Genomic DNA, 27,221 nt, shown 5'->3' on the forward strand with positions numbered 1-27,221 from the left:
TCTCTCTCTCTCTCTCTCCCTCTCTCCCTCTCTCTTGCACACACACACACACACACACACACACACACACACACACACACACACACAAAATCATTATTATGTTGAGCTGTGTAATAGCTGGATCAATAGCTGTGCTGGTCTTACAGGATCATTTGCCCTCTGAAGCAAATGCTCTGACAGCCACTACATCATTAGGACATCACCACTCTCTCTTACTCTCCCTCCTTCTCTCTCAGTCCGACACTGTCCTCCTTTAAGAAACAAGCTCATAGGCCGGCTGTACAAACAGCTTATTACGACCCATAGTTACGTTTCATGTTAGGCGACCTCTAGTGGTCCTTAGAGATGAAACAGTATAAACATTTAATATCATCATTATAGTGACCAAAATTACCATGGTTATTAGTAATATCACAGGGTTGTTAAAATACACTGAAAGTGTTCAAAAAGAAATAACTGAAATCATTCTACCAAGTTTTTTATGGAAACCACAAATAAATGATTAGTAACACTTTTTGTCGTATTTAAACGTTAAACATTTCCAACACATCTGTGTCATAGAGAAGGACAAGGGACTAGTAACAGTATTGGGTTTACCTGCTGCATGCCCACTCTGTGAATAACAACAACAACTCTGTAAATGTAAATATCCAACATAAAAATATTATTATTTTCTTACTGTGACCTCTTTCAGAGCACACTGAAACCTGTCACGTGTCCAGCACAGTGCTGTTAAACCAGAAACACCACAGCTACACTGTGCTCTGGAATGAAAGAGTGAGCTACAGCCCTCAAATAAGTTTAAAAACACACAATCACTGACTGAAGCATCTCACACAGAGACTCTGACACTGACAGGAGCACCAAGCTGGGGATGATACTTGACAGATCCATTTTTTTATCCAGTTTGCACGGCTAGCAGCTCACTGTCTCTCCCCTGTGTCTGTGTGTCTGGCAGTGTAAAGGGAGTCAATCACCTTTAAACGGGTTTACCTGTGTTAAATAAACTCGCTTTTAACCACACAACTTTCATAAAAAGGTTTAAAAAAAGAATCTCAATAGGAGCACGACTGCCTTCTGCCATGTTTTGAGACTGGGAGACTGTTGCTGGTTGATGCCTTACAGGACCTAACGTGAGTTAAATTAACCACAGTAATTAACTACTGTAATTAACCACGGTTATAGTGATTATTAATATTTAAACTGTAATACTAACCGTCTGGCATTTTTACTGTGATTTAGGGTGAAACCAGTAACCATTTCATCTAGCTGTTTCTTATGTAATATTGTAATATTGTTTCTTTTATCCATAATTGTTGCTCAACCGTAACTATGTGTTTATCATTGTAACCATGACAGAGGTCCTCCAACCTTAAAGAAGTACTTATTTTAACTCAAACCACAATCTGTCCCTAATCCTAATCAAACTGTGACCAAACCATTCCACAACCTGAACCACAATTAACAAAAAAAAAATTAACAATGAAGGTCAGGTTCTCCTGCCACTGCTACACTCCTATAGGTCGTGATATTATTACCATGACTACAAACTATGGCTGTGCCCACACTACTACGTTTTCGTTTTAAAACACATCTCTTTTCCTACGTTAAGAGAGTTTTGGAAACGCTGCTTGCCCTGTTTTATTTTGAAAACTCATGTTTGTGGTCTGGATGGACAGACACGGGGAACTTTGGAAACGAAGACATCAGTCAGACACGGTCACTCCCTGATTGGCTCTTATCCGCCTTGACTACCAGTGGTGAATACAACATGATAATGAATTGCAGTGTTACTGACCGTGTTGTCTTTGCTAGCAGCTGTTGTTCAGTTAAATTGTGCATTTTACTGCTACAACTGTCTTTGCTTTTCCTCCTTCGTAGTATTTTGTGTGACTAACCAACTGCAGAGTAGACAGCCTGCTTCCTGTTTACACCAGCTCGCACATGCTCAGTGTATGTGAATACTCATGTATGTGTGTGTTTTCAGGTGTGTTAGAGATCGTTTCTGAGCTGAAACACTTGTCTGGAGAGAGTAGTGTGGACATAACCTATACCATCTGTATATATATGGGTTTTTAGGTTGGAGGACTGTCCTGCTCTGTCTCCGTCCACTCAGTCCTTCCTACTCTCTGTCCTCTGCTCTTCACATCATTATGTCTGAGAATGAAAAACGGTTTAAGATTATGTTTTTGTGCTGATATGGCCTTATAGTAAGTGCATTCCTGATGACCACTAAGATTCAATCCCTCACCGTCACAATGAAGGAACTCATCATTTGGAGCGATGTGATTCGTCAGCAATTTTGGTGGTGCATCAATTGTACCTCTGCAAACAGAGATAATTAAATACCCTGCAGAGGGACTTGGAAAGTAAAATGTTTATTATATTGGAGGGACAGGTGTGCATGTTTATCAGTGGCATTTTAGTGTGATTGATTATTAAAGATGAACCCTTTACCAGCCTGGAACCACACAGCTCAGTAGAGCCAGTTAACATTACTGTCTTTTACTGACATCACACCCATCAGGAAATGTCTCAAACTGATGCCTTTAACGACTGATGGGAAAGCAAGGGAACATTTGGAACTAACACATCAACAGATTGTTTAAATTAGGAAACATTGACTTGAATTCAAAGTTTTAATTACATAAAGAATTAATGATTTTCTCTGTTAACGGAGAAATAACTACCACTCCACTAATGTCTCACCCTACCTCCCTCTGTTTCTCACACACACTCACACACAGACATGCTCGCCTGCCCGAGAGTGTCTGGAAAGCTAGTGATAGTGTGGCTGACCTCAGCATATGGGTGATTTTACTGAGAAACTTCACACACACCCCCTACACACACACGCACACACACACACACACACACATACACACACACACACACAGCCATGTTTTGTCATTATTTTCATCTCTCTTAGTTGCATAAGAACTGACACTCTCCCACATCGCCTTGTCTGTCCTTGGCAGCTATTTCTAGTGTCATATGGCTTCTACTAAATGTTATTATGACACTAACAAAGGCTGTTTAGTTGAATATGTGTGTGTGTTTGTGTGTGTGTAGGTGTATATGCATATGTGCATCTGAGTGGGCGGGCCAGTCTGTCTGTCTCTTAGACTATGGGCATTAAAGCAACACTTAGTGACAAAAACAGAACAATACTGACACTCTTCTCTATAGCTTTATCATAATATATATCACAGTGGATGGATGGATTTACTAATCTATCATGATATGACACCTCTCCCATTGTTTTAGAAGTTGTCCAGGCTCACCTCAGCAGGCAATTGGGGTTGACATGGGAGGGTCTTTCAGGGCCTTTCCAGACTATAAAAGCTGGCCTATGTGCTCACTTGTCATCTCCCTTTTGACTTCCACCAAAACCAACACAACGAAACTAGTGAAGTAACCAATCTAAACGACAGTACCAAAAAAAGGTTGCATTGCTCAGTGTGGCAAGAAGGGAGATCACACAAAGTTATACTAAAAACTAATAATTTATTACAACAAAAAAAAATGAGAAAAAATAACCAATGAACACCATGAAAGCAGTGCATGGATAAGTGGTATATGTGCTTTGGAGGTGTTGTATGTGCAACACATAGATTCAGCAGTTGGAAGGGAGAGGACAAGTGAGCACATGGGCCAGCTTTTATAGTCTGGAAGGCCCATGTGATTGGAACCCCGGGCGGCTGAACTGCTTTCTGGGTGTTTCTACTGGTTTTAATCCCCTGGTGTGTTTGTTATGGAGAGGAGGACACCTCTGTGGATAATTCAGCTGCTGGTAAAAACCTGCTGAACGTCTGCTTCATAAGTTATCAGAGAAACAATCAGAACAAAGGTTAGCATCAATCTCAGCTCCAGCTCTTCCCTGAGTCTCTGTCCTCCGTACAGCGTCGCTCAAACTCTGACTTTAAATGTCAAACTGCTTTATTCAGTGTTTTTAACAGTTAGAATCACCGGGTCTGTTTGATTTCCTGAACCACTGACACTGAAGGAATCTGAACCGAGAGGAGCTTATGGTAATGGTGCTGAAGACAACAACTCCCATGATCCCACACTATTTCATCATGTCTTTTCTTATTGTTTTGAGTGAGACATCCCTAGAGGCAGAAGTTACTGACTGTGCATTTAATTCAATAGAACAAACTGAACACAAACAGGAATATATGTAATGACTCATCAGACATTTTATGAAGTTTAAATATTTTATCAACATATATATTTATATATATATATATATATATATTCACACAATATTCACGACCTCTAGAATACAATCTCTAGAATATACCCTCCCCATGATCTAGTGATCACATCATTTAATCTAAAATGGTCAGACTACAGTTTGATTGGATGCTTCCTTTATTTAACAGTTCTGCATCTTTTGATCAGGTCTGACAAGACGTCCCTGTAGCAGCAGCACCCTCAGTACTGCTAACCTAATCTAATAGGAATTAGAGCAACTGAAGGCAAAGTAAACCAAACCAAAGTGCAGTTCAATCATGAGAGACTCAAATGTTTGAGTAAGCAAAAACCTTTATTGCCATGTGGAAAACGGGAACTGTGAGAGGTGAAAGAGTCTTTGGCGTTTAGACTTGTGATGTCATCATGTTAGAGAGGAACAAGATGCTGTGCATGGTGTAGGAAATGTAGGGGTCTAGACACTGGTGGTGGTCGTGGTGAAGAAATGATGAGGACCGGAGAATCTGGATGTGATGAGAAATGGATTCTGATGAGTTCAACCTAGACACTGGATTTGAAGCCAGGACGTGAAAGGGGAGGAAGAGGGTCACAGCAATCCACCTGAAATGACAGCTGACAGCAGGAGAGAGAACGGATTTAAAGTTTGACAGCACCGACCTGATTGGCTGATTGAGATTGTGCCGAAATAGGATAGGTTGACAGATAATGCTGAGCTTCATTCGAACAGATGAATGCGTGCGCTGCATCTTGTACTGACAAAATTACTGCAACATCCCGGTAGCCTAATGGTTAAACTACATAGCACAGAACCACAACATCCACAGTTACCCCTCTCTCTATATCTCTCTATATCCCTCTGTCTATATCTCTACTAGCCTACAGCTGTCAGACAAGGGCATTAATGCCAAAATTTTATACAGGATATGTGTAATGTGATTCATGAACTGACTGAGACAGAAAGTCACAGACAATTTGAACGCTCAATCAAAAGAAACACTGGAAGTCTTTACATATCTCCATTGTGTTATTCTTTTTAACATATGTTATTAATGTAAGATGCTGTTAAGGTATAACAGATCTATAACCCAATGTTTTGAAGAATTAAGTAAAAATGTCTTGGTTACAAACTTGTTTTTTTAAGTATAATACACACTATTTGTGAGAGCTGCCTGAGATATAAGAGCCTCATCACATTTACAGACCTGCCTGTATACGAAAATAGAGCCGTGTGTGTGTGTGTGTGTGTGTGTGTGTGTGTGTGTGTGTGTGTGTGTGTGTGTGTGTGTGGGTGTGTGTGTGTGTGTGTGTTTGTTTGTCCCAGAATGAGAGAGAGGACAGGTTAGTTGTTTGTGCAACAGGGGGTGAGGAGGTGGTTTTTGAATGGCACCTCTGCTGTGAGCCAAACACCCTAACACACACACACACACACACACACACACACACACACACACACACACTCACACACACACTGACACTCACATAGGGGCATGCATGTGCAGTCCTCTCTGCTTCCATCTCCATCAGCATGATGAGCGGATGGAGGCTTTTAACTAATCACATCATCTAGGAGGAGAGAACAAAGGTGAGAATGAGACAAGAACGGTAACGAGAAAAAAAAAAAATCAAAAGCTTGTGTGAAGGGAAGGTGAAACATTTCTTATGAATGAGTCATCCAGTTTTTATTACTTCAACTCTTTCTTTCTCTCTGTCTCCCTCCCTTCTCTCCATCAACTCCCCCCACCACCAACCTCTCTCAGGTCTTATCTCCCTCATATTGCACACTCAAGGTATTTGTAATCCGCTTATACTTGTTCAACCTTCTTTTACATTGTAACTTAATATGGGCCATGCCCCTATATATGTGTGTGTAATAGATATCAGGTAAAGGTATTACTGTATTTACCACCTGCCTTTGTGTATCCCTCTCATTCTCTCTCTCTCTCTCTCTCTCTCTCTCTCTCTCTTGCCCACACACACAAATGAAGAATCCAAGGTGAAAGGTTCTCAACATAGCCGTTCTTGTAAATGATGATGGAGGCTCTGAGAGAAAAGAAAGGTTAAAGGAAAGAAGCTAATTACAGGAAGTTAAGATAATGAATGAGTGAATGAGAGAGGTCATGCACAGGAACGACAGAGCAAAGGATAAGCATCTATAAGAAGACATGACGAGGAATAAAAGAGAGAATCTCATCTACTTAGATCCGACAAATTTACTTGTACTACTGCATCATATTCAGATTCAGACTAGACATAGAAACGATAGTGAAAAGTATCAATTTCATGTAATGTTGCTGGTACGATGTCAATATGACTATGAACAGGTCTTTTCCCAGCCGTGAGGCATAAGATCTGTTAACATGGTGGCTAAAATGAAAGCCAAGACGTTCTGCAGCCGCCATGCAGCCAGTTTGTTCCTCACCTTAGCATTTTTGTTGCTAGATTTACCGACTTTTCAGACCCCTTTACAAACCTTAGCTACACAAAGTACTTATGACTCTCTTCGTAGAGGATGACATATCGCCCCGAGAGAGCGAGGTCAGGCTTTCTTTCTCTCTGAGTGATCATTTAACAAGGAAATAACCTAAATCACAGCTCAGTCTTTGTCTTTAACTGATGTGTCTGGTGATGTCAGACGATGTCGTGGTTATAAAATCAGGATTTTAGCAGAAGCCAAGCAGCAGCTTGGAAATGCCTCGGAAGTTAGCATGTAGTCTTAATGGGCTGTGTTTCAGTGACTACTAGTGTTGTATACTTGTTCCATTGTCTGACAATAGAAACAGAAAAACATGTCAACGAGAACAGCTTTATTGTAAATTCAGCTGCATTAGAATACTGTATATGTGAGCACAGAGAGGAGGAGAGAAGCAAACGGATAGAGAGCTGAAACCTGCTGACACTAGGCTGCAGTGTGCTCCAGTCCAATACTAGGTTTTGGTGTAGTCTTGCTCTTTTGGGTCAGACCAAATATGGCAGTATACAGTCCCTCCATTTGCCCATTCATCTCTTTTATACAAACCAACATACTGTATCTCAACAGCTTTTGTAATGTGGTACAGGTACTCATGCTTTGGTGACAAATCCCTGACTTTCCATCTAGTTGCACTATCAGCTTGAAATCTCCACTTGATCTGCAGTTTGATGAATGACAAGATGCCTCTACCCGGTATGTTTTTCATGGACGCCAGAGGATGATTTATAGTGTATGAGCCATCGTCAGGCCAGTATATCCATCTGTACTCATTAGATGTATTAAGCACATTTATGCTCCCAGAAGATGAACCCTCGTGGTGATTTAATGACCTATTCTGTAGAGGTATTGTGAGGACAATACCACGGTTTGACTCTTCGTATTTTTTGGTGTAATTAACATTTGAGCCTCTAGGGGATTGCTTTCTATGAGTGAGGAAACTCATATGCATAGAAGAGGCAGACCTGCATTACAAGCCGGATTGAGTCATGCCATGTTCACACACATATGCACACACACACACACACACACACACACACACACAGCTGGTCCTGTAGTATAAGGTCCCTAATTGAAACCTTGTATTTGTTTGTAACCACACACTCTCTCCTAACACACTCAGAACACACACTCGCTGCAGTGTTACAGGCTCTGTAGCAGACACAGAAAATGAAGAGCGAGAAAAGGAAACCGTTTTCCCTTTCTTGAAAGCCATTTTCAGTGGCTGCTTAATGATAATAACTTGGAATAGTTTCAGTCTGTTCTTCTTATCTTCTTATATGTGGATTCATTACAGTTCAGATCTGATCAAATGACTAGTTTGACCTCTAGGAAGGGCTTAACTGAGATTATTTTGACCAGCTTTGCTATTCCAAGGCAACCCAAAATCAGATACCACAAAGTATCAGTTAATGTGTCTCAACCTTGGATTTTGGATAGTGGAATAAATGTTAAATGCACTAATACTGTACCTTACAAAGGTTTAAGCGCTTCATTTACGTAATATTTTTTATTTATGTGTTGTATGCTTGTATTTCTTTGTAATTTCATTTATTTTATTAGTGCAAAGGACAGAACATAAACTCATACAGACAGGAAAAAGGTGCACAAACACCATAAACCATGATGCTTCATTCAAACACAAACATGATGAAACAAAATAAAATGGGACCCAATGAGAATTAAACAAGTCAGTTGAATTTGTGGTTATTGCCTTTAATCATTCCATTGTAATGTGTTCAGATAGTTGGTGAAGACATTGGGATACTGAGAGGTTGTGTCTACTTTTTCAATTGAGTACAATGGTTTTCTTGGCGATTATGTGGACAATCAAGTGGCTGGGTGGTGATTCAACTGAAGACAAAATAGTGACAACAAGATATTGTTCAATATCCAGCCATGGGTACTGTAACTGCTGTTCCTCTTCTAGACATTTTGTTGGATTTTGACACCATGCAAGATCAGTTGCAATGTTCAAATCTGAAATTTGAAGCTAATTACAGGAAGTTAAGATAATGAATGATGGAATGAGAGAGCGCATGAACAGGAACAACAAAAGAAAAGATAAGAATCTACAATCAGATGACAAAGAATGAAACAAAGATTCTCACTCTTTTTTTTTTTACATGTTTTGCCCGGTCCAACCAACATGGCGGCGACATTGATCCAGCAGCTAATGCAGCATCAGAAGAAAATTAAAACAGAAATATCTGTTTGTCATATTTTATTACTTAATTAATATTCATTTTGGTGCATATAATAGAATATTATGTTATGAACTAGTTATTTATCTATTTATTAATTTTATATTATATTTTATTTTGGGCAAATCAGTCCTCCTCATAGTTTGAGGTTAGAATTAGGTTTAGGGTTAGAGGTTGGGCTATTGAATTGTGACAGCTGTGGTCAGAGTAAGGCGCTAGCGAACGTATTATGCATTTGTGAGTTTCCTCATAAATAAAGATGTAGAAAAGATAAATGTGTGTGTGACAAATGACAATGTTGTGCGTCTAAATAATGATAAACCACAGGACACATGTAGTGTATGTGTACATGTGTCTGTATGTGGTGTGGGCTATCTAGTTTTCATTTAGTATAGAGGTGAAATCTTTGATCGCATAATTGCAAAATATTAAAGAACAGATACACACACATAAACACACACGCACACACACATTTGATTATACATATATAATGAAATACTTATTCTACTATATTATATTTGTCATGGCATGATAGTTTCAAACTTTACTTCTCTCTTCTCTCTTTTTATGTCTCCTGCCCTTTTTATCGGCAACTCATTGTGTTTTAACTGCCATGCAGTTTTCATTGAACAGCAGATCACGCTCACAAAGCTAAACCTGTTGCATGGTTATATATGCATATGTTGTAAATCCATGGTTGTCTGCATCGCTGAGCGGTTGCTCAGACCTAAACTGGTGACAGTGCGTGACTGATTTGAAGAATCAGAAGCGGCTGTGTCACAATACCAGTGGCCACACACACACACGCATGCACACACACACACACACACACACACACACACACACACACACACACACATTGCTTCCACAATGACATTCAAGGGTCTCTTTCACTCACCTAATGAACCTTTTCTTTGTGTGTGTCCTGTTTTTATGTCTTTGTGTGGCCATGAATTTGGCATATTTACATCACGTGACTCTGAGAGGATATTAATCTGTGTGGTCATTATTTGTGTGTGTGTGTGTGTGTGTGTGTGTGTGTGTGTGTGTGTGTGTGTGTGTGATAGTATGCTGTGCTTAAACTACAGGTGGGTAAAACAGCAGGTCGCCATCATTTATCCTAAATGGTTTAGTCCACCCCCATATGATCTCAGTAATCACTGTTATTTAGAATGGGCTGCACAAAGGTTGACAGTGTAATGTGCACACACACACACACACACACATATACACACACACGCATTTTGTCGGCTGCTCTCTTTTGCTCCCTCACACACAGCTACAGGGTGCACTGGTCAAGATGATTACTGTTATTTTGTAGTATGGCCAGGAGGCGGTAATGTCCAAACTCACACACACACACACACACACACACACACACACACACACATATACACACACGCACACAAAACCACCACCACAGTGAGAGGGAGTTGTGCTACGTTATCGCACTATCAACGCAAATCCCCACATACTGAATGAAGGATTAAGAAAAAAAGAAAAGGCTCTCTTTTCTTTTCCTCTCTTTTCCTCTCCATCTGCTGGTTTACAATTCTCGCCTCATTGTTTTTTCCCTCTTTAATTCACCAGCTGGTTTGTTTAAGCCACTCTTTCTGTTTCTCTCCTCTTTGTTTTTCTCTCTGTGTGTCTCCTTCTCCCCTGTTTTCCTCTCACGTTTCTCTTTCATTTCCCTCTCTCTTTCCCTCTCTCACTCTGAGGTTGTGTATTTCCCTAGAATGGGTCTCACACAATGAATGAAAGAGGGACCCGTATCACCCACACTCATACCCACATACACACATGGGGTATTGAAATGATGAGAACAGCTAAACTTGCTCACACACACACACACACACACACACACACACACACTTCCCCCCTCTCGCTATCGATCACACACACACCGCACACACTCTGAAGGCGTATAGAGTCTATATTGTGTGAGTCAGTGGGGGGCACCAGCAAATACGCTGGTGGAAAAGCCTCACTGCTGGAAAGATGGAGATGGAGAAAAGGCATTGAAAAAGAAAACGGCCCAGGTAGTCCTCTCTCTCTCCAGCAGTCTCTTTCTGCAGGGAATTGGGATCCGAAATTGCTAAATAGAAGACTGTTTTTTTTTTCTTCTCACTGAAGTTTATTTTTAATGTGGGAAAACATTCAGAAATGTACGAGACTCAAATGTAATCCCTTCCCCTTGAAACACTCTTCCTTTCGAGGCAGCGACTCTGAAGCAGAAAATCAAGGACACTTTGGTGTCAGTTTTGATGGAGTTTAGTGAATATGAGAAACACAAGATCAGTAAGACGACTCAGTCACTTTACAGAAAAGTGGAACAATTTATTTTGCAATTATTTGACATTTGACGTCAAAGATTACGTGATTACAAGATTAGAGAATGTACAAATTCCCGGCCATTTTTAACTTAAGGTAATCTGCATGACCTACCAGCCTTTTGTATTCATGTGTTGATTAATTGAACGGTAAATGACAAGAAGCTTATGTAGCATTTATTGGATTAAGACTGTTACATGAACAAAACATTTTCATATTTCCAGACACTTTTTTAATATTCAAGATCTGACTGTTGCTGCTGTTGCACAGTTGCTTGTCAACATTATGGCACCTCAGTGCTGTTAGAAAGTATTTGCAGCTGGTAACTTTGAAAAGTTACTAAAATTGTCAGACATCTTCATCCTCTGAAGCCCCTTTTCCACCGGTCAAAAAACCCACTAAGACCCGCTAACATCGGGCTTTTGTCAGCAGTGGAAAAGGGAACAATCAGCATTCACTCCCGGGTCACATGACTCTGCAGTAGACACAGGTATTTACCGGCTTCTGCGCTGATCAGCATTGATGTAAACACGACACCCGTGTGAAGGCACAAATTTTCCCCTTTTCACATTTTCCTGCTGTGGCGTCTTTCAGAGCAAAGATACTGCAGACCTGTTACCTGTCCAGCACCGTGCTGTTAAACCAGAAACATTAAGGCTACACCGTGCTCTGAAAGAGTGAAGCTGCAGCCCTGAAATAAGTTTTAAAAGCACACAATCACTGGTGGAGGCGTCAGACATGAAGCCTCCAACACTTCTACAGAAGCACCGGCCTGGGGATAAGATGAGACAGATCCGTTTTACCAGTTTACACAGTGGCTAGCAGCTCACTCTCTCTCCACTGCATCTGTGTGTGTGTGCTCTTTAAGTGCATGTGATGACATCACTCCTTGCAGTTGTGCGTGTCCTCAGTCCAAACAGAAAGGCAAAGTCGACAGGCAGTGGAAAAGTGGTCAATCTGCTTTTTTTAACCAGCTTTTTTTAGCTGTTGATTTTGGTGGAAAAAGGGTATTAGACATGTCTAAGACCTGTCTTGCCAGTATTAGTGGTCCAGTTCCTGCCCAACATGCAGGATGCCATGTGCATCAAGAGCAGTGTTGAAGAAAATTTAGGTTTTAAACTTTAAATTAAGCCTTTATTTTAGTTTATTGCTCATTTTCACAATTTCTCCTAAGTGTAAAACCATATTATGAATCTAATGTTGTAGAACTTTGCGCATTTCAGAATAGCTGTAACAACGCGGCTTATACTGGCAATTGTGTTGTTTTTATTGATTTGAAATGCTAAGCAACACTGACTTTGGACTGACTTTAAAAGAACAGCTTGGAATGTTTAATACTCATTACTCATTTATTACATAGGACGGTTTTAGTTTCACAGTCAGCCATTCCTTTTCTTCACACTGGAAATCCAAACCACCAGGCTGTCATCTGCAATTACTGGGGGAAAAACTCTGCAATCTTAAACTACAACAAAGCACCATGAGAATGAGAGTAAAACCTTTGCACACCAGCAGCCACAGACTCTCCAGACACTTTGTGTTTTTTAGTAAAATATCACAGAAATATCTACCATTAGCTCATTCACTGGCAGGGGTCCTGGTCAGTGTGAGATTACTCATTGGCTAATATGACACTCAAGTTATTGGCAGACACCCATTCACTGGCTTCCAATGTGCTGTAACAGGGTAGCCAATAAGCGGACCCAGAGCAGGACCCCTGGCCCGTGAAAGAGCTGAAAGAAGACGAGGAAGTATTTACAATAAGGAGAGGCACACTGTACATATTGTGTATGCCAGCGAAATTTGTAAAAAATAAAAGCAACAGCATTAAGGATTAAGGATAATTCCACACTTTATACCCACATATCCTTGCCAATGGCCTCTATGCCAAAATCAATACTCCATTAACCTCTAGCTAATGCTTATATCATTAGCTTGTGTGTGTATATGTGATGATGATAATGATGTATAGATTCATAAAATATTTAGGCTGTGTGTACAGTTTTGTATGTCATGACCAAATTAGTTCTTCGGGCACAAGCATATCTGATATTTCAGAATCAAACGAAGCTTCACTAAAACATGCACTTCTGCTGCGCTTCTTTCCTCTAGTCTTCCTCATGTATTTTTCATGAATTGTTGCAGATTCATCTCGTGATTTTTTTTCCCTGATTGTCGCCTATTAAAAAATATTAGCTCCTGTCTTGATCTAATGATTTTTTACATTCATTTTCCTTAAAGGCAGTGGTGTGGTGCAGGGTGTACACAGGCACATGGCCTGTAAATCCCCTTTGATGTGCATCACGCAGTACTGTGCGAGCCAATTTTTTGTTCGTTGGATGGCAAAGTTATGACCTGCCCCCCCTGCCTCTGATTGGCTTGTACTCATTGCCTTCATTGGATGGGTTGGCTAGGTTCAGGCATGAGGAATGATGATTGGTAAGGGTAAGAATATCAGGGTAAGCCAATCTGAAGCAGGGTAGGCTGGGTCATGCCTACCTGCCCTGTTGGTTAATAACTCACTGCACATCCTATGAGGTTCCTTTGACTTTGAGGTCATATTTAGTAGAACAGATTATCACTGAATTTTGATTTGAGGGAGAAGCATTTCTGGAAATGCTCTGGGTTTAAAAATACACTCACTAATCTGCTACCAGCACTGGGGCAATCGTTGCTTCCCTGAAGCTTGTTTGTGAACTTGTATTGAGAATTGTCAAATTCTAATTTTTAGATATTTTATTTTGAAAATCAGCTTTCATTCTGAAACTAATCATTGAGTGAAACACAATTATTGCCTCATGCTGAATATATCTTGTATTCATGCATTAGGCCAAAGAAATAGTTGTATAATGATGTAGATGTCTCACCCTTTAGTCTGTGGGCCAGCATTTTTGCAAAATCTGTCTTTTCTGTGGCTCATATTCAATTCGTAATGATCTGTACGCAGCTGAGTCAAGCTGCTGAAGTTAAGTGACAATGTGCAAATACTACTTGGCCCATTCTTGGGTGAAGTAGTGTAGTGTTGTATGTCACTTTTTATAACACAGGGCATTCATCCTTTGCTGGACAGGCTGCTTTAAATTGGGGCATGAATTAAGAGTTAAGCCACCTCTGCAGGCACCACTACACCACTGTGAACAGGCAGTTAACCAGCTGGGGCTCTGAAGTTGTTACCCATCGCTTAACCCCGTGTGTGACCTCAGTACTTTGTTTTTGTGAGTATTGACAGTCCGGTTTTCCAACACCACATTTGGCCTAATGAAAGGAAGATAGCTGACGAAAGCTAGATGCTTTCCTTTCAGTAACGGGGGAAGAAAACAGCAGCGAGTGTGCAGGAAGTTGCGAGTGGCACTGGCACTGGTAGGTGTTGAAAGTACATGGATGGTGGGCGCAGTCTCATGCCCTTTTTTCACCAAAGATTAGCAGCTATAAGCAGGTTTTTTTTAAACGTGGGTAAACCTGCTAATAAAAGCCAAGTGAGCCCTTCTCCACTGCCGGTCGAGTTTGTCTTTCTGTTCAGACTGAGGACACACACACAGACGCAGTGGAGAGAGAGTGAGCTGCTAGCCACTGTGCAAACTGGTAAAATGGAGCCGTAACGTCTCATCCCCGGTGATTGTGTTTTTAAAACTTAATTCAGGGCTGCAGCTTCACTCTTTCATCCTTGAGCGCTGTGTAGCCGTAGCGTTTCTGGTTTAACAGCACCGTGCTGGCCAGGTGACAGGTGTGTCTACAGTGTCTATGCTCTGAAAGACGTCACAGCGGGAAAAGGGGTGAAAATTAGCGTCTCTGCCGATCGGTGCCAGAGCAGATAAACACCTGTGTCTACTGCAGAGTCGTGCAATCTGAATGCTGATTGTTCCCTTTTCCTATTGCCGACAAAAGCCTAATGTTAGTGGGTCTTTGCAGGTTTTTTGACCAGTGGAAAAAGGGGCTTCAGTTGTCAGTGAGGGAAACATCCATTCTGAGGCATCGCTGTTTTACAGCCTTAATTCACAAATCCATCTCTTAGAAATTACATTTCTATACGACTAAACTGCCAAAGCAAGTTCTTGCAGTATTGTGGGAAACATAATTGTCAAAATTAATGAAGCACTTAATTTCTAGATGGCAGCGGACACATGGTGGTTGGGGTGGATGGCGATTGAGACCAGGGTTTGTGTCCTGAATCCCGGCTGCTTTTATCTTTAGGCAACAAAAGCACTTTGGTAAAATGTAAAGAATTATCCTGCATCTTGCCAGGACATAAAAGAACGTGTCCTCATTATATTCAGTAATTGTAATTTGGTTGCAATTATGTTTGCTTATTCATTCCATGTATGAGTCATATGGTCACCGAGTACTTAACATCCACAATTGCAGCAAAAGTGACTCATTCCATATTATATATCGAGGCTGGCCACCTCATGTTTGAAATGTGGATTGTGTCATGTTACAGAAGACTGGGGACAACAATAACAGCGTTAAATAAGAATATACAATATATACATCAGAAATACGATGTTCAGTGTAAGGCAGGTTGTAGTGCAATATAAACTGTGCAGAATGGCAGTGTATAATAAATGCTTCTCATGCAACAGAAGCGGTGGGATGGAACCGAAAGCACCGCACGTGACTCTCATGAAGAGCGCATGGTTCTTGAACTCCATGGTAAAGCATGAACCGAGTCTTAGTCCCGTCGGACGCTCGTTCTCTCACCCAGGTGTACGGCAGCTTTCCGCCTCCATAGCAAACACACAGCTCTGCTTTGTGAGGGCCTGGACAGGGGTGATAAACCTTTAGTGCACACAGGGGAAATAAAGCTGCAGTGGACATTTCAGCAGTTGTCTCGATGCAAATTTTGGATTGTACATACAGCTACCTGAAGACAGTGTGAATCTCTCTGTGTGTTTCCCCTCATTATTCTGTTCAGAAATGCCTGTGAAATGTATGTACTCTTAAACTATGACATGCTTGGTATTTTCCAGTTTCTTTTTTTTTTTTTTTTTACCTATCACTAAAAAGATTTTTTGATATAATTTTTTGGGGAAGACTTTGAGTCAGTGTCATAGCTGGTCCAAAGAACTGAGAACTCATCCAGCCTTTTCAATGAACCCAGCCTGTCTTAGCTTGGTTGAAGCGGACGTGTCTGTGTCGAGGCTCTCTGAGCGATCATCCCCTCGTCCTCTGGTGGAATGACGATCCGCCTCCTCAGTAAAAATGTTACAGCTGAATAAACAACTTGATGTTGAACCTGTTATATTATTAAATGCTTGGTATATATATATATATATATATACCATATATATATATATATATGTGTGTGTGTGTTTGCGTATACTGTATATTTACAGTGCATTCAGAAAGTATTCAGACCCCTTCACTTTGTTCACATTTTGTTATGTTGCAGCCTTATGCTAAAATCTAAAAAATAATAATAATTTTAGGAGATTTTAGAAATGATCAGATTTATTAGAAAAAGGAAAAACTGAAATGTCACATTGACTTAAGTTTACAGACCCTTTGCTGTGACACTTTAGATTTAGCTCAGGCGCCTCCTAAGGTGAAGACTTATGAGAAAAAAAAATTATTGTTTTATTTTAGCAAGTTTGCAAAATAACAAAATGTGAAAGTACATATATGAGCACACACACACACACACATATATATATAGATAGATATATATTTAAAATAAATAAAATAACCAATAATGATAAAATGTATTAAAAGTCAAATAGCCTATCGTTGACATTTAAGATTTGTTTACATTTTTACATTTACACAGATGCAATAACACTCTTCCACAAAATACACACATACAGCTTAGCGGCTGTCAAGGTGCTGACTACCCCACAAGAGGTTAAATTCCTGCGACTCAGAAGTGATGAAGCCTCTGGGAGGTAGAAACATCCTTAAGAACCTGAACTGACTCCAGTCGCTTTCACAAAGCTGTGAGAGAAAAACAGACCTGGATGACTGAGGCTCACACACACACACACACACACACACACTTGCACAGACACACACACACGCAAAGAACCTCTGGCTTTGTTTGTTCTTTTAGATTATTATTTTTATTCATTTCAATCTAAATGTCAAAATGAACACTGGAAAAATGGCACTTAGGCTAATACATGATCCCCGACATTGTGTGTGTGTGTGTGTGTGTGTGTGTGTGTGTCCTTGTGCATATGCTCCTCTGGTAACGAATCCCTTTTTGTTAAGCGTCCCCCTCTTCTCTCTCAGTACCTTTGGTTTATACAGCAGCCTTAAAATCTAACTTCACACACAAACGCGCACCCGCGCACGCACACACACATTCGTGTGTGTGAGAGTGAGAGAAAGAGAGAGCTCATGTGTGAGCGGCTGAGACGTGTAGTTGCTGTGCTATGAATACATATGTGGTCGGGAAATCGGGGAGATCAGAGCAAAAGAATGCAGAGAGAGAGAGAGAGAGAGAGAGAGGTAAAGAGAGGGAGTGCCCCTGCCCTCCTCCTCTCCTCTCTCTCTCCAGACATCGTCACCTCCAGCCTCCAAATGCAGAAAGCAAAAAAAAAAAAATCCAGCCCCTCCTTCCACGTCTTTACCCTCTCACGATTGTACCCCCTCCGCCCCCCTGCCCCCCCCCCTCTGTGTCAGCCAATCCCATTCTTCCCTCTGCTCCCTGTGTCCTCGCGGCTCCGCCTCCCTCCTCGCTCAACCAGCGAGAGAGCTTCAAACTTACGGGAGCCAAGAGGGAGAGAGACACACACATATATATATACACACACACACACACACACACACACACACACCGCAGAAGTGGCAGAAGCAGGCGAGAAGGCGGCTCTCTCTCCCTCTCTCTATCACACACACACACGCTCACTGAGAGAGGCAGCGGCAGGCAGGGGAAAGAAGGACTCAGAGAAGAGAATAAAGGAGGAGAGAACTCATGTTCTTTAACTGAGACAGAAGAAAAAGAAGACACATACAGCAGATAGAGAGAGAGAGAGCAGGAGGATTGTGTTTTTCCTTTTTCATTTTTTTTGCTCTCTGCATTTGGGAGCACTCACTTGGAGGAGAAGAAGAAGTGAGAGAGAAGACTGAGGCTGTCCCCACAGAGAAAGAGAGAGAGAGAGAGAGAGAGAGGGAGGGAAAACACGGCTCCTGTTTTTTATATACCTTTTTCCAAAGAAGAGAGAAGAGAAAAGCGAGGAAAGAGAGGGACGGAGGTGTAATGTTATTTTCCCTCAGCGGCAGCAGCAGCGGCAGCGGCAGCGGCGGCAGCGGCAGCGGCAGCGGCAGCGGCTCAGGACTCAGTGTTCATGCTGCCTGTGCGGATCCTATGTGTTTTTTGGGAGCATTAACCCTTTAAACCGGGCGAAACTGGAGTACTCACTGAGACAAGGTAGACAACTGGATTCAATCTTTCCTTCAAGCGGCACATTGTGCTGGTGGTGTGTGTGTGTGTCTGTGTGCGTGTGTGTGTGTGTGCGTGTGTGCGCAACTGTGCATGCATTGGGAAATTGCTTGGTCTCCAGTCAGTTGCCGCTCATTGTGTGAATTCACTGGCTGAATGTAAAGTCATTGACAAAAAACAACACAGGCAATCCATGTGTGTGTGTGTGTGTGTGTGTGTGTGTGTGTGTGTGCGTGTGCGTGCGCGCGCGTGTGTTAAAATAGTGCCAGGCTGAGGCCTAATAGTTTGATTTGTTGAGAAAGTGGCAGGAGAGAGTGACAGGGAGGGAGGTGGAGGAATTTTTTTCCCTCACCATTTGTTCTCCTCATCTCTTCTGTTCTTGTCTTTTTTCCCCTCCTCTCCCCTCCTCTTGCTCGTGGTCACACTGACTGAACGGAAGACTTTAAGGCTAAATCAAGCAGCAAGTTACTGTGTAAGCGACAGTCAGTCGGTCGGTCGTGCGAGCAGTCATTCTGTTTTTTCTTTTCTTTTTTTTCTTCTTCTTCTTCTTCCTTCCACTCGGTCGCTCACTGCTCCACACACCAACCAGTGCCTCGGCACATCAGGTTATATTAATCTAAATCACTGTCGGCTTCTCATTTAGTAAGTAGCCAGTGCTGCCAATCAATTAGTGACTACTGCCTTTGTCTCTGTGCTATACACACACACGCACACACACACACAGTGACACACATGTATAAATATTTCAGTGGTTAATCATATAGTAAGCATTAGCTTCAAGGTCTGGTTTTGATTTTGAGGCCATTACGTATAGGGGGCAATATTCAAAGGGAATGGAGATGGGGAATATTACCTTAATTATGGTTCCAATCAATGTAGAGGATGTAATGAGAAACATCCCGGACAAACTGCTGTCAGTCAAAGCTGCTGACAAAGTGACCAAAGTGCTTTCAGCCCCTGGATGTCTCCCTGTGACCATTGTTGAGTCTCTTCTTCTTTTTTCTTTTTTTTTTTTTTAAATTGTTCGTCCTCATGCAGAGAGGAAATTCTGCGTGTGCCTGTTGATGAAACACTGTTTTTCATCCTGCTGTTGAGGAAAGTTCAGGACTATGTCCAGCCAGTGATCGACATGTTGGTGGACAGCCGTCAGTATGGATTCATTAATGCCAGTTTTTGCTTTAAAAGGCCCTGTAACAACTGATGGAATGAATTTACAGCAGCAGGTTTCACGTCAGCTTCTAAAGGTCAAATCTCTCAGCAGATAGAACGGGCTCTTAAATGAATTATAGTTTTTTTTAAAAAAGGCGTTCTTTCTCTCTATTTTATCTGTTCCTGTTCAGCTTTTAAGTTGAAACCACGTACTCTGATGCACACTTAGAATTTATACTTTGAACATTGATTCAAAGTGTGAACAAAGGAGAACCTTCCCTGTATGGAATTATTTCACTATTAAATTAAATGCAGAACAGATGTGGAGTATTTTGACATTTTGTATTTTACTATTTTTTATTCAATTCAAAATCACCATGTCTTCATGTGTGTTTTTCCACTACAAACGAGTCATTTACTGTGCATTGATTCTTTTTCCTACAATTGATCTGCAGCACAAAAGTAAACACAACTCCTGCTATCTGAAGTGTAATGAAGTGATGAATTTAAAACGGGATAAACTGTGTATTTATGTGTATTTATACCTGCAGTTGGCAGAAGTGAGTAAAGTGTATTTAAAAAGTAAAAGGTGGGTGAACTCTGGAAGGCATCAGGGCTCTGATTTGGTTTTCTGGCAATTTATTATGTCTGCTTTTTGCATTGTGTGTTTTGACAGGCGTGTGTGTGTGTGTGTGTGTGTGTGTGTGTGTGTGTTTGTGTGTGTGGTGAGGTGAGGGTTATGGTGGCTGGACTCTGTGCTGCTGCTGCTCAGAGACACAAGAGAAAAGACAAGCTTTTGCTTTTTGCTTAATCACTTCCAGACATAGAGATTGTGCGAGAGTGTGTGCGCGTCACTTTGTCTCTCTTTTCTCCCTCTCTTTCTTCTCCCTGTCTTCTCCTCTGAAGTTTTACTCTTTCAATTACAAACATAAATTTCGCGATGCTCCTGAGAGCGTGCGTGTGAGTAACGAAGCAAAAAAAGGAAGTAGGTGATGGATTGAAGGAATTAAACTGTCACTGCGAGAGGAAACATTCTTAAAAACGACTTTGGATGGACAGATCGTAAAGAAAGGAGGGCAGAGACAACGGCAGGGAGAGGAACATGTGTGACTGATTAAGATTCCAGCAGGAGTATTAGGAATGATAAGACGTCAGAGCGAGAATAAAAGTGTGTAATGTAAGCATATAAAACTGTACATGCATTTCACATCAAATTCACTGAGGATTGTGCACCGAAGGTCAAATGCTAATTCCCGTTGCTGGTATTTGCTCACATATGTTTGTAAGTAATTCAAAGTGAAGCAATAATTAACTTTAAGAATGCAACCCTCCAATATTTACATCTCCTGTTCCAGAGAGGAGAAGGGTGCTGCAGGAGCAGGAGTATTCTCTGAGTATTATACTGGTTGTTGAACAGTTGCCTTGTGTAATACGAGTGGGTGAGATTTAAAATGGTAATGTTAATGTGTGTGGCTTGGAATAATATGAAGAAACTGACACCCCCCCTCCATCCCCCACCCCCCCTTTAATTAAAGTCCTTGCACACGTTACTAATATTTTACTAGATGCATTTGTCATGTTTTGTCAAGGTGATTTTTTTTTTTCTTTCGTGCAGACGTTTTGGCTTTTTCTGCCTCTCAGGAATGTTTTAGTGGATTCGACAGACTGAGAGTTTCAGACCAACCACTGTGAGAGACAATGCAGTGAGTCAGTCAGCACAGACAGCTGCGGTGTAATGGAAACAACTCCAAAAAGTTTGTTTTTTACCTGCATGATTGTGGAGCGCCTTTATAAAGCATTATAAGCCTTATTTGCAAATATAAAACTAGTATGAGTTCATAATTATTATAGTCACAGCGTGATAGAAAATGCACTACAAAGGGATTTAAAATACAGTAAAGTTAATGACTTTCTATTATGACAACTAAATAACATTTTATAATTATACTGAAAACAAAGAAGCTTCAATTGAATGGATGTAAAAATGTGAAATAATGATTTCTTTTTTTTTTTTATAGTAATGAACTGAACTGAGCAGCTTGTTTTGAATTGGACAACAAATGCTCAAACGTACTGACTATATTTGATGTGGATAATTCATGTTAATTAATAGTGCACCAGACCTAACAGACTGTTTCCTTTTAAAGGCAATTAATGGCTAATTTTGTATGAATAAATCAAACTTTTCCTGAAGGTCTAAAGCCTTTTGTAATGCTCGAAGGAGCACATTTCTCCCATTTAGTGTTTTTATAAATGTGTTTTTATGTAACACAGCTGTATCCATATCAGTTCAAGGACCAACCTTCTGGATAAAGAAACGCAGAACAATAATGTTTGAGAATCTTAAAGCCGCAATAAATCGTCACACATATTAAGAATACAACATGCAAATTAGACCCAAGTTAGCAGTTTAAAAAAACGCTGATCAGCACCAGCTGAGAAGAGTCACTTCTCATGGTTTTATGACGGAATTTGATGTTTGTTGTTCTTCGAAGACCAACGTGAAGACAGAGAGCGTGTGCTTGTGTAAGTTTCACGCTGTAGCCATGGTGTTTTTGCACGGTGTGTCAGATAAGGATTTTTTTTTCTCCGCAGGCTTTGTCACAAAATAATAGATGTATGTCCAGATTAAAGGGACAGTATGTGTGAGTGACTGCTGGGGCAGACAATGTGACCAGCCAACCATTATATGACCTGCTGGATCCCACCACTGCTGCAATTGGATGAACACACACACGCACACACACACACACACACACACACCCCACACACACACACGCACACACACACACACACACACACACACACACACACACACACACACACACACACACTGGTGTTCATGTTGCTGCATGTATATGTAGACATTCATGTGAGCGACCAAGCGTGGGCTGCTGAAACACACTCATTGTCCTGGCCAGTATTGCGTTTCTGGTCCGGGTTTGAGAAACAACCTGCTGGTATTTTTCACTCTGTGTGTGTTTGTGTGTCTGTATGTGTGAGCGAGAGAGAGAGAGAGAGAGAGAGAGAGAGAGAACGTAAAGATATGTCTTGAGAGATTCATCCTGCTTCATCCTGCACTTACCTTTCGTTTATCTTTATTATGCTTGTGCTCTCTCATACAGTCACAAACACTCTCTCTCTCACACACACACACACACACACACACACACACTGATAGACAGCCACAACAACCCCCCCATACATATATCTCGCTCTATGTCTCTCTGTCACTCTCTCTCCACAAATAGAGCACTATCTCCTAGCAACAAGGCCTTTGAGAGCGTTGTGCGAGATAGATTGGGTGACTGCGATATAGGCGCCTGCGTGTGTGTGTATGTGTGTGTGTTTGTGTGTGTGTTTCAAAGCTAGAAAATGATGAAAGTCATCAGAGGAATGACATCACTTTGAAACAGGAGTTAAGGAATGAATGCAAGTCAGTGGTTTGCCCTTGCAAGTTATGCATGTTTGGATGTGTGTGTGTGTGTGTGTGTGTGTGTGTGTATATGTGTGTGTGTAGTAATTTTCCTGATGGACCACATTACTCTAGATGGGGCCTCTACTCAGAAAATACAAGTTTCAATTATTCCTAAAATATCCTGGACCAGTACAACACACACACACACACACACACACACACACACATGCACATGCACATGCACATCGATGTAGTGTATAACATTATTCTTTAGCATGAACAGCTGCAATAGTTCACTCACAACACTCACTTGGGGTGGCATAAAGGTCTCGCTCATTCATGTCACTTTGACCATAATTTTACTTGTTTTAGTATTTTTCATTACACACAAGGACATTTATAGTTCATCCATCGTCAGAGAGCAGCAGTAATGTGTATTTATAATAGGCTGTGTGTGTGTGTACCTGCGAATGGGACTCTACATTGGTGTGTGATGTACCTCATACATCTCTGTGTTTGTGTCTGTCTGTTTACTGTATGCATGTTTTTCTAATCGTTGATTCCAAAGGACAAATTCGAAAAACAAACCTTTTACTTCTCACTTCAGTGTGAAGAAAAAATCAAAAGAAGATTAAACCCTCATCATTATTATGAGTGTAAGGTGGTGCAAACCAGGACTGTAACGCCGGAGCGTCGTGCGAAGTGACCTCAGCTACTGTCGCTGAACATTTTCATCAGTTAAGAGGAAAAAAAGAATTCAGTCTGTATTTAACAAGTACATATATTTTATATCTAAAATATACACAGTAAATTTATCATAATTTGTAATATGTTACATTAACGTTTTTCAATAATAGTCGAATTGGATTAACGGGATATAATGTCACATCTACTCAAAATAGTTATATTAAAGCATAGTGGAAAATTATTAAATAAAACATAAACTAGTGGGGAACTCGGGCTGTACATGTTGATTATTTTATGTTATCGGTCATCATAATAAAAAAAAATCAATTATTGGATTATGTAAATAGATTCTCTGTCAATCGTTTTATTCATTAATTTGTTTAAGTGACTAATCGCTTCAGCTCTTTGTAACTGCAACTTTTCTTTAGTAATTTTTATTGCAAAGCACATCAGTATTAGACATCAACTGATTATTTCAATTAGAAATAATAATGATAATAATTCATTTTAATTATTAGTTGTAAATTGTCTAATTACCCTGTAATAAAAGTTTAAATACATTAAACAAAAAAAAACAAAAAACATCTAAAAGTAATTTTGTACATGGGCGCTGTGTCGTCATTTGCCAGTGAAGTGAAGAATAGATTTTCTCTCTGTTGACAGTAGTGACGTGAAAAAATCTGTTCATTTTCACCTCGCTGGTTTTCTCTCTCCAGGCCTTTTTCTCTGTTTTCTCACAGTGTCTGAGCCGAAAGAGCTCCTCAACTTTCTTTTTCCTCCACTTTTTTTTTACAAATTAAGTCTTTCTCTCATTTTAACTCGTGTCTAGAACAACACGATGTCAGTGAAGGAAAAAAAAAAAACAGAGAGAATTAGAGCGGAGAGCTGGAAGATTCAGACGAGTTTACACAGGACTGAAAGAAAAAAGGAGTGGGAGCGGGCTGAGTGATGAGGTGCTCGCTGACTAAATGTTTCTTATCAGAGACTGAGTCCAGATGGTTTGCAAACACATCTCCTCTTCATCCTCTTTCTCTCTCTCTGTTGTCCCCCCTCCCTCTCTCTCTCTTCCTCTCTCTCTCTCCTCACCCTCACTTCTCTCCCCAAATTTCTTCGTGTCTTCACTATTTTAAACCCCTTTTCACTTGAATGATACCCAGCATGCATTTCACATGGAGAACAGTGTGACGTCCACAATATTTGATGCCACCTTTTATAAAAAGCTAAAAAATAAGATGAGTGATAATTAAGTCTGTATGTAAAGAGCTGCACTTAACGGATCACTGTCAAACTATAACTAGATTTTATGACTTTAACTTGTGAGGTTAATGTTTTTATTGGAGAGGTTCATGTCAAAAGTGTATAAGAAGAAGCAAACTGGAGAGGTAACATTACTGAGCAGCATGGTGCCAAAAAATGCAGACACACACACACACACACACACACACACACACACACACAGGACCCTTGTATCACTAGCAGGCTCCTTTCAGCTCTTATCTAGCTGCTCTGGGAAATGAAGACAGACGATGTGATGGGAAAATGAACCATGAGCACCTGGAGGTGGTGGTGTGTGTGTGTGTGTGTGTGCGTGTGTGTGTGTGTGTGTGTGTGCCAGTTCATGTCTATTGTTGTTGGACTGCAGTGATGTCTTTTATCTGCTCCGCTGTGAGGCGTCCTGCAGGGAGCCGTCCCTCCTGTTTGTCTCATGATGAAACTTCACATATCAAGTTGCAGACAACTCGTTTTGCTAATTTGTATGGTTCATGTGAATATATTTTGAATGAATAGAACCACAGTAATGGGGTGGGTGCAGACCGCGTGGGTGCAAATACCTTGAGCAGCGAGTTCCTCGGCTCGACTCACAGACCGGGCCAGACCATTTACTGGAGTCATACCCACGCTGTTTCCCCTGTCTCTCTCAAGAACGGCTGTCAAATAAACTCATAACCCCCGCTTTTCAGCTTCAGCTACATTTTACAACTAATTTTATTTTTTTGTCTGCTGGGTGTGTCTGGGGAGCTTCTCATTTTCTTGTAGCATTTGAAAACACACAATGCAGGGCAGTTTTTAAAAGACTGAAGTGTGGTCGTCTCCTCTGACCAACCGGTGGATAGATGGACATATATCAGCTTAATAACAGTCTAAAATCCTTCGGCGTGTATGTTTGTGTGTCCCGAGGCTTTTCTGTTGAGCAGATATGTGTAAATTAAAGGGTGGAGCGAGGACAAAGGAGAAGTGGAAATGATGGCAGAAAGGTGGAGAGGAGTCTTCTATTATTTTATTCCATCAAAACACACACACACACACACACACACACACGAGATAGGGAATATGAATGTGTGCTCCTTCCATTTATGGAGTCGCACTCGCATAAAGACAAACACACAGTGAGTGGAGAGGCAGAGGGGTGGGGGGAGGGACGAGTGGAGTGAATGAAAGCGCGTGTAGGACAATCAAATACATTTTTCTTTTCGTTTAAAGACTGAAATATTTATTTGATTCATTTTGTGTCATTATACAATAGGCGCCAATGTTTATGATAGTGTTACAGTTTATAAAGATTGTGAAGTCACTATAAACCAAGTGAAGAGGCATCCGGGAGAATGAGAACCTGAGTTTGAGTGTCAGCTGTTTACAGAGGGCTACAAGAACACACACACACACTTAACCCTGTGTTAGCCCTCCTACCTCCCCCTCCTGCTCCTTCTTCACCCCCCCCCCCCACCCCACCCCACCCCCCAACCCTTCGGCATCTCTTTTGTTTGGTCATGTCAGGAACGGGGCAAGTTCGCCATCCCAACAGGACCTGGGGTCAGTTTACAGTGTGACCTGCACTGACATATGTGGTTTTGTTAATGCAGTGTTGTGACTATTTCACCATAAGACAGATCGTCATGGTGATAGCTGAACACACAAGCGCATTTTTACACATCACGTACACACACACACACACACACACACACACACAAACACACCAAAACACAAGTGTGTTTTGAGTGAGAGAAGACACAATGAGAGAATGCTCATCCAAGCAGTTTGTCAGTGTGTGTGTGTGTGTGTCTTCACCTTTGATCAGTGTTACTTGATCAGCACCATTTCATCTCATCTTTTACAGATCTAGTATTATATGCGTCTGTGCATTAGTGGCTGTATGTGGACAGATGTTTATCTGTTCCTTCTCTTTTTTTATTCATTCTCTCTTTTCTCTGATTAGTTTTCCGGTTTGATCGAGAAATACTTTGACATCGTGAGGAAATGTCACAGCAGATGTATTGGAGGCGGTTAGTTAAATCAATGCAGACGAGTGTGGCTGATTCCCTGCACAGCTACCATCCTAAGAAACAACTCCACCCTCGTCTCAGGTTCTCATCA

The 27,221-nt window shown here is 41.0% G+C and overlaps 1 protein-coding gene across 6 annotated transcripts in view; it reads left to right on the top strand.

Moving 5' to 3' along the window:
- Positions 1-27,221, top strand: part of LOC130167105 (teneurin-3) — a 327,180-nt gene that overhangs the window by 105,868 nt on the left and 194,091 nt on the right. Inside the window, exon 1 of one of the 6 annotated variants that reach the window (XM_056373092.1) lies at positions 17,865-18,583. The exons of 4 other annotated variants lie outside the window; for them this stretch is intronic. The gene's annotated coding sequence lies outside the window, so the exon portion shown is untranslated. Of the gene's footprint in view, positions 1-17,864; positions 18,584-27,221 lie in introns of those variants that run through there. One more of the 6 variants, XM_056373093.1, reaches the window with a different exon arrangement.

Source organism: Seriola aureovittata, chromosome 3 (genome assembly GCF_021018895.1).
Source record: "Seriola aureovittata isolate HTS-2021-v1 ecotype China chromosome 3, ASM2101889v1, whole genome shotgun sequence".
Classification (NCBI taxonomy): domain Eukaryota; kingdom Metazoa; phylum Chordata; class Actinopteri; order Carangiformes; family Carangidae; genus Seriola; species Seriola aureovittata.